The sequence below is a fragment of the Dendrobium catenatum genome, unplaced genomic scaffold, assembly GCF_001605985.2.
Source record: "Dendrobium catenatum unplaced genomic scaffold, ASM160598v2 original_scaffold_121533, whole genome shotgun sequence".
In the NCBI taxonomy this organism is placed as follows: Eukaryota; Viridiplantae; Streptophyta; class Magnoliopsida; order Asparagales; family Orchidaceae; genus Dendrobium; species Dendrobium catenatum.
This window is the reverse complement of record NW_021439968.1, coordinates 118,004-124,301: the sequence shown is the minus strand read 5'-3', so window position 1 is coordinate 124,301 and position 6,298 is coordinate 118,004. Positions and strand designations below refer to the sequence as shown.

The following is a 6,298-nucleotide window of genomic DNA, read 5'->3' as shown; positions in this document are numbered from 1 at the left end:
CCAGAATGCCCTAAATAGGTTTTCTATTTTTAACTGATCGTCCAAGATGATTATAATCGTTCCAGATGATATGATCAAAAATAAAAAACTTTTCATAGAAAGAATTATCCCCTGAGCGTGTGTGTGCAAGGTTACGTAGCATTAGGACCCACTTTGTTACATTTTACTCAAGAAAAGAAAAACGACCCTTGACATGCACTTACAGACTAACTCAGTCCTGATTTATCGAATCTTGAGCTAGCTTGATTTGCAATTTGATCTTATGGACCTGAAATGTTAGTAGGCAAGGTAGCATAGAAAAATAGAAGTATAAAAAATATTTGCTATCATCGAAATTATAATTTTTGAATCTAGATTCACAATAATTAACACCTTAAACCACCAATTATTTTTGATTAAAAGAAGAAGGTGCTTCAAAGTTGAACCATAAAAACATTTTCTGATTATTGGGAGCTCCATACTTCTTCAGCAATTGGAAGAACCCCCCACTATAACTTTCTTCCCTTTCCCAATTTCAAGAATAATCTTCTTCATTATTAATATTCCTCCTTCATTGATAGTCAAAGGTTTACCATTATTGAAGCATGGTCGAGTACCAATTATCACAGAAGAGGAACTGACTCCTACAACATCTTCACTGAATGCAGGCAATGGAGATTTAAAAAATGATTGAGAATTTAGCAAAGAACCTCAAGACAAGATCATTTTTCACCCCTTGGAACTCTATCCAATGAGGATCAACGATCATTTACCAATATTGGAAAGGCTGTTAAACACGCCAACTTGAAATTTGAAAAAGTTGTATTCTCTCTCTAGAATCTGGAACCTTCTCTCTCTAAAAAAAGCTTCCAAATTTTTTTACCGCATTATTATCTACTATGTTCTCTAAGTTCTACATAGCCTATATTTGTGTGTTGTTTAAGCTCAATACCTGCAATAATAAGAATAATTACTTAGACTAATTATTTATGAGTTTTTAAATTATCGTCGCAACTTTGATATTTCAAATTACTTCTAAACTATGATGCATTATCTTACATTTTTGTAATTTTAAATTACCATTTCTTATTAGTACTATCAAGTTAATCATTACGTGATTACACCATTGCTGGAGGATAAACAAGAGCTTAAGCTAGGGGGAAATTATTAACTGTAAATTTTGTTCTATTTAGGGTATTTAAATTTAGCAAAAACATGTTATTTTATTTGTTTTTGTTCTCAAAATCTCAAAAAATGGTTAAAATTCACAAGTGTTGAACCAATGCCATAAGGCCAATAGATTGAACGTTGTAGTTTTATTATAAATAATGCCTTATACCTAATTCATGAATAATAATGCTGACTACTTTAGTAGTTTAGGAATGTAGTGCCCTGATGGAGCTAAGGTTACCATCGTACTACTCAACAAAATCACTGAACTAAAAATATCATTGTAGCATTATATTCTAAAGAAATTGAGTGCTAAAGCATCGAGAATCACCACGTCGTAGTGTTGGATTGTACATTAAATTGCAGGAATACTCATGTTTTATAGCATCATGATAGAAAGTTACCCAACCGAGGAGACATGTCGATTTAGTTAAAAGCTATGTCAGTTTAATGAAAAGATGTGCCAAGTCAGCATAGTTCTACAATAAAGCAATCCCAATAGCACCGAGGTTCTAATTCATCTTATAATACCATGGTGTCACCATGTCTAGGATCATGGCACTTGAGGCTCTTTCAATTCCTATTATAAATAGTTATTTTAGTTCTTTTTTTAGGAGTTCTATCACATTCAATAGAGTTTTGTAAATGTAATTCTTTAGTTCCCCTTTAAAGTAAAGTATAAGGGAGGATAGGAAGTTGTAAAATACCTTCATTGGAGATCTTAGCTTATCTTGTGTAAGAAACAGTACCACTAGAGGAGGTAGGAGTGAAAATAAATCATTTTTATTATCATCGTGAACTTTTTCCTTATTATTTCTCATGTATATTTTCATCTATGAGTGAAATGAAGATATATTAGCTTTCTAATTTTTCTGCCTTCCAAAGTTCTATGTTTTTGGATAAAGAAGTAAACACAGTGCTAGTACTAATATAGACTCTCATGATTTGAATGAAATTTTGGATGTTTTTAATATATTTTGCTCTTAATTTAATGTATATAATAGCCATGTGTGTACTTAATATATAGTGTAATATATTGCCTCTACGAAGCAATATTAGAATAAATAAGAGTATTAAAATAGAATTTTGGCATGCCCAAATATAGGATATTAAAATTTTTAGGTTCTATGGATATATTCAAATTGTAGGAAGGCCATAAACCTCCTTTTTCACTCATATATTCTCAACAAAGATATACGGATGTATATGCTTTTATCCACTTCATAATTAAAGAATCAAATTAGTAAAACTTCATATTTTAGTAGCATTAGTATAAAATATATTTTAGTAGCATTAGTAGGATGTATCTCATCATATTTTGCATTCTATATAAGTGGAAAAATCTCAAAACCCTTCACTTTTCTTTAGTAGGATGAATCTTGCATATGTAGTAGATAGTACTAGTTTAATTGCAATATAGCGGAACACTTCCTCTTGGGATCAACACTCACTCAATGACTTTATTAGTTGGTTGAAATATATACTTGGGTATCTATGGGTAATTCATATCAAAGAAAAGCTAAGAATATTAATATTTATTACACACTATTCATGAATATAATGAAGGCTAACACTCGCATAACCCCACACTATATATGAATCTTTGAATCGGTGTACACATAATAGAGTTATTCAGAAGCATTTTTCATTTAATATAAATTGAAATGACCATTATAAAAAATAAAAATAGAAAAATATAGTATCATAAGGAGTGGATAATCTAAATCAAGATAAGAACCATCCTAAACCTCTTAGGGAGTATGCAAATGATGGAATTCATGATAATATAAATTGACTAACTATCCAAGCAAATAATTTTTAGTTAAAACCTATCATTATTCAAATGGTTCAGAATTCTCTATTTAGGGGAACACCTACTGAGGATCCCAACTTACACATAGCTAGTTTGTTAGAAATTTGTGTAATATTCTTATATAATCGAGTCAATGATGATGCGGCTATTAGACTTTATTTGTTTACATTTTTTATGAGGGATAAAGCTAAGATATTCTTGAATTCCTTGCTCCCAGGCTCCATAATCCCTTGGAATGAGTTGGAATATAATATCCTAGCAAATATTTTACACCTAAAATTTCCAAGCTTAGAAATATTATTACTTCCTTTTCTCATTTTGAAGGAGAGTCAATATGTGAGAGCTGAGAAAGATTTATGGAGATTTTTAGAAAGTGCCCTCATCATGCTTTGCTTGAATGGTTAGTAATTCAAACTTTTTATAATTAGCTTATAGGATTCCTTAGGTCAAAAATTGATGTAGCATTTAAAGGTTCCTTGATGTCGGAACATTTTGAAGAGGCTTATGCCCTAATAGAGGAGATGACAACACAAAAATTCTAGTATCTTTATGATAGTTGAATTTTAAGAGAGTAACATGGATGCTTTATTATTTTGATAGATCAGGTAGTAGCTATGCCTAAGAAGTTAGACAATTTTAGAGTTACTCAAAGTTTAAGATTGCATATGCATTTATATGAGACTGATTTGAATTATGCTAGTGAGTTTACTGCTCAATAAATTGAGAATGTGAACTAAATTGAAAGATAAATTAATATATATTATAATACTTAAAATCTAGGTTGGCGAGATGACCCTAATTTTATTTTGAATAATACTAATGGTGAAAATAAGTGGAATATAAATCAATAAAACTGATAGGAAATTGGAATAATCCTTAACCATCTTTAGTGAAACCTAGGCCATCATATCCCCCGGGCTTTAATAAAAATAATTATTTTAGAGATAAGAAGAGAGCTTTAGAGGTCTTGGTTATTCAGATAGGAAACCAATTATAAAGTCAAGATGCTTCCATAAAGACTTTAGAAAACTAATTAGGACTGCTTGTAATATCCTTTAGTAGAGGCCCCATGGAACTTTGCCTCATAGTACTGAAGTTAATCAAATTTAAAAAGGGAAATTATAGCTTGAAAAATTTGAGTAGTAATGATACCACCCAACCAAATTTAATATCTGGGCAAGTCTTGTTGAAGATTATAAACTTAACACTACTTGAGAGGTAGCCTAATTTTGAAGATGTTATGTTTAAGTGTTGTCATTGAAGTTGTTATTTATTTGTGTATTTCTATTATTTCTATTTTATAATAATGAAAATTGGCATGTGTGTATTATTGTTAAGTTATTAAGTATGATTATGACTAAGACAGTTATATGATATTATGAGAATTTTCAAAATTTGCTAATTTGAGCCTGCGCCGTAGCATCGAGTCTTAAAGTACTGAGGTGTTTGCTTATTAAACACAATAGTATCTAAAACAGGCGTAATGACCTAAAGTCTCAGGGTGATTTGTATGTTACAATGTCACAACACTGTATATTTAAGCATCGATATGCTACCTTACCCTTTAGAGTGCTTCAACACTCATATGTGTAGCACTGTGGCTCCAAATCCTCTACTTACTATAGTGCTATGACATTTTATTCAACGATGCAGTATGACATGACTCTTTTTCTATGCCTCTTTATTGAGTGCCATTATGTTGGCTATAATGTTGTTATATTATGTTAAAATCATAATTAGTAGTTATAGCATTGTGATGGTAGTCTTTCCTAAGCATTAGAGTCCTTGTACATATCAAACACCATGGCGGTCATTTGGTCAAAAAGTGGCACTTCATTTTCTCATGCTTGCACTATAACACAATGTAACCTCTCATAACATAGTATTTTCTTAATTTAAATGTATTTTTTTTAATTCTTTTCCTTGTGCAAGAACATTATCATTTATAGCAATGTAGTGCTTATTGAGTTTACAAATAGGAAGAACAAGTTTCATTATTTTCACTGTGTTTTGAGCCTCTTCAATTATGATTTTGTGGTTTCCTCTTACCTACACAAACTATTCTCAAATGGCCCAAAAAATTAAGACTAGTAAGAAGAGGGTATCCTCTTCCTATGATAGGAGGAAGTTCATTTCCAACAAGGCAGAGAATGATATACACAATTGTTTATAAGCAAAAAATTAATTCTTTAATGTGGTTATCAAAATCATGGATTAGCAATAATGCAAATTATAATAAATAAGGGTTGGGAGCATTATGTGATGAGCCTAGTGTGTACATTGTTAACTTAGGGAATTTTTTGCCAAGGCCAAGGAATCCCATAATCACAAATGCTTTGTGAGATGACAGGTCCCATTCCATGCTCCTAGTATCAAATAAATTTATAACTTTAGGGACATTGAGTTTAGTGACTACTTTTCCTTTACATATGCACCCATTAATCCTCATGAGTTGTTAAGAGTTCTTTGTGGAGCTTGGAGTTGGATGTCTGGAAAGACCTAAAAGGTAATTAATTTTCCTAAATCTTATTTTTTTCTAATTATCCAATGCTTGGTACTATTTTATTTCTTCTTGGTTTTTGACAAGTAAGAATATTAGTGAGGTGTCTAGGGAGGGAACTATTTTAAACTATGAAATTTATGTTGGTCATTCAATAGATATATGGAGGTTAATTTTCTCTTCTTTGATGTACATCTTTCAATGTTCTACTTCAGTTGGGTTAGGTCGTCTTTCTCTTATTTATTCCCTTATGTAGTTCCTAGGGTGTTAGGTCACTACAGGAAATTCATCCATTATAGGTGATTCTTGTGAGGAGCAGCACTTTTCTATTTCCACTCTCATAAAGAAATAAAATTGAGATTTTTAAGATATATGAGAGAGAGGAGAAAGGACCAACTGAGCCCCATTTGACTAGTTATCCCAATGGTAGTCAGTCAATTGCCCATATTCCTAGATCCCTAAGAGAGCATGTTGTAGATCTAAGGAAGAAAAGAGGGGGAGAAAATAAATAAAGAAGAAAATATCCTAAATTAATGGATTCATACCCAATTCCTCACTCATACCTTAATTCAAGCATTATTATCATTGGTCATCTTTCTATGGCTAGTGGGTTCCACACAAAGGGGTCATATCGCAGAGGTGCGATAGAAACTACATCTAATTAGGGTATCTCTATAAACTGGACTCCTCCATAATGTCCAAATTAATTCTTCATTAAATTTATTAGGTACATGTACCACCTTTCCTGCATGTCATTAGAAGGTGGCAAACCTATTGTCCGTTGTGCTACTTTCCAGCACCTGATATCGTTGTAAATAGATGCCAACACCCCCCCC

General features: G+C 31.7%; 1 non-coding gene across 1 annotated transcript; it reads right to left on the bottom strand.

Annotated features, from left to right (window-relative positions):
- Window positions 1–3,246: 3,246 nt before the first annotated feature.
- Window positions 3,247–3,352, bottom strand: LOC114578698. The gene has a single exon (XR_003699671.1). It is a non-coding gene; the product is annotated as a small nucleolar RNA R71 (small nucleolar RNA).
- Window positions 3,353–6,298: the final 2,946 nt, after the last annotated feature.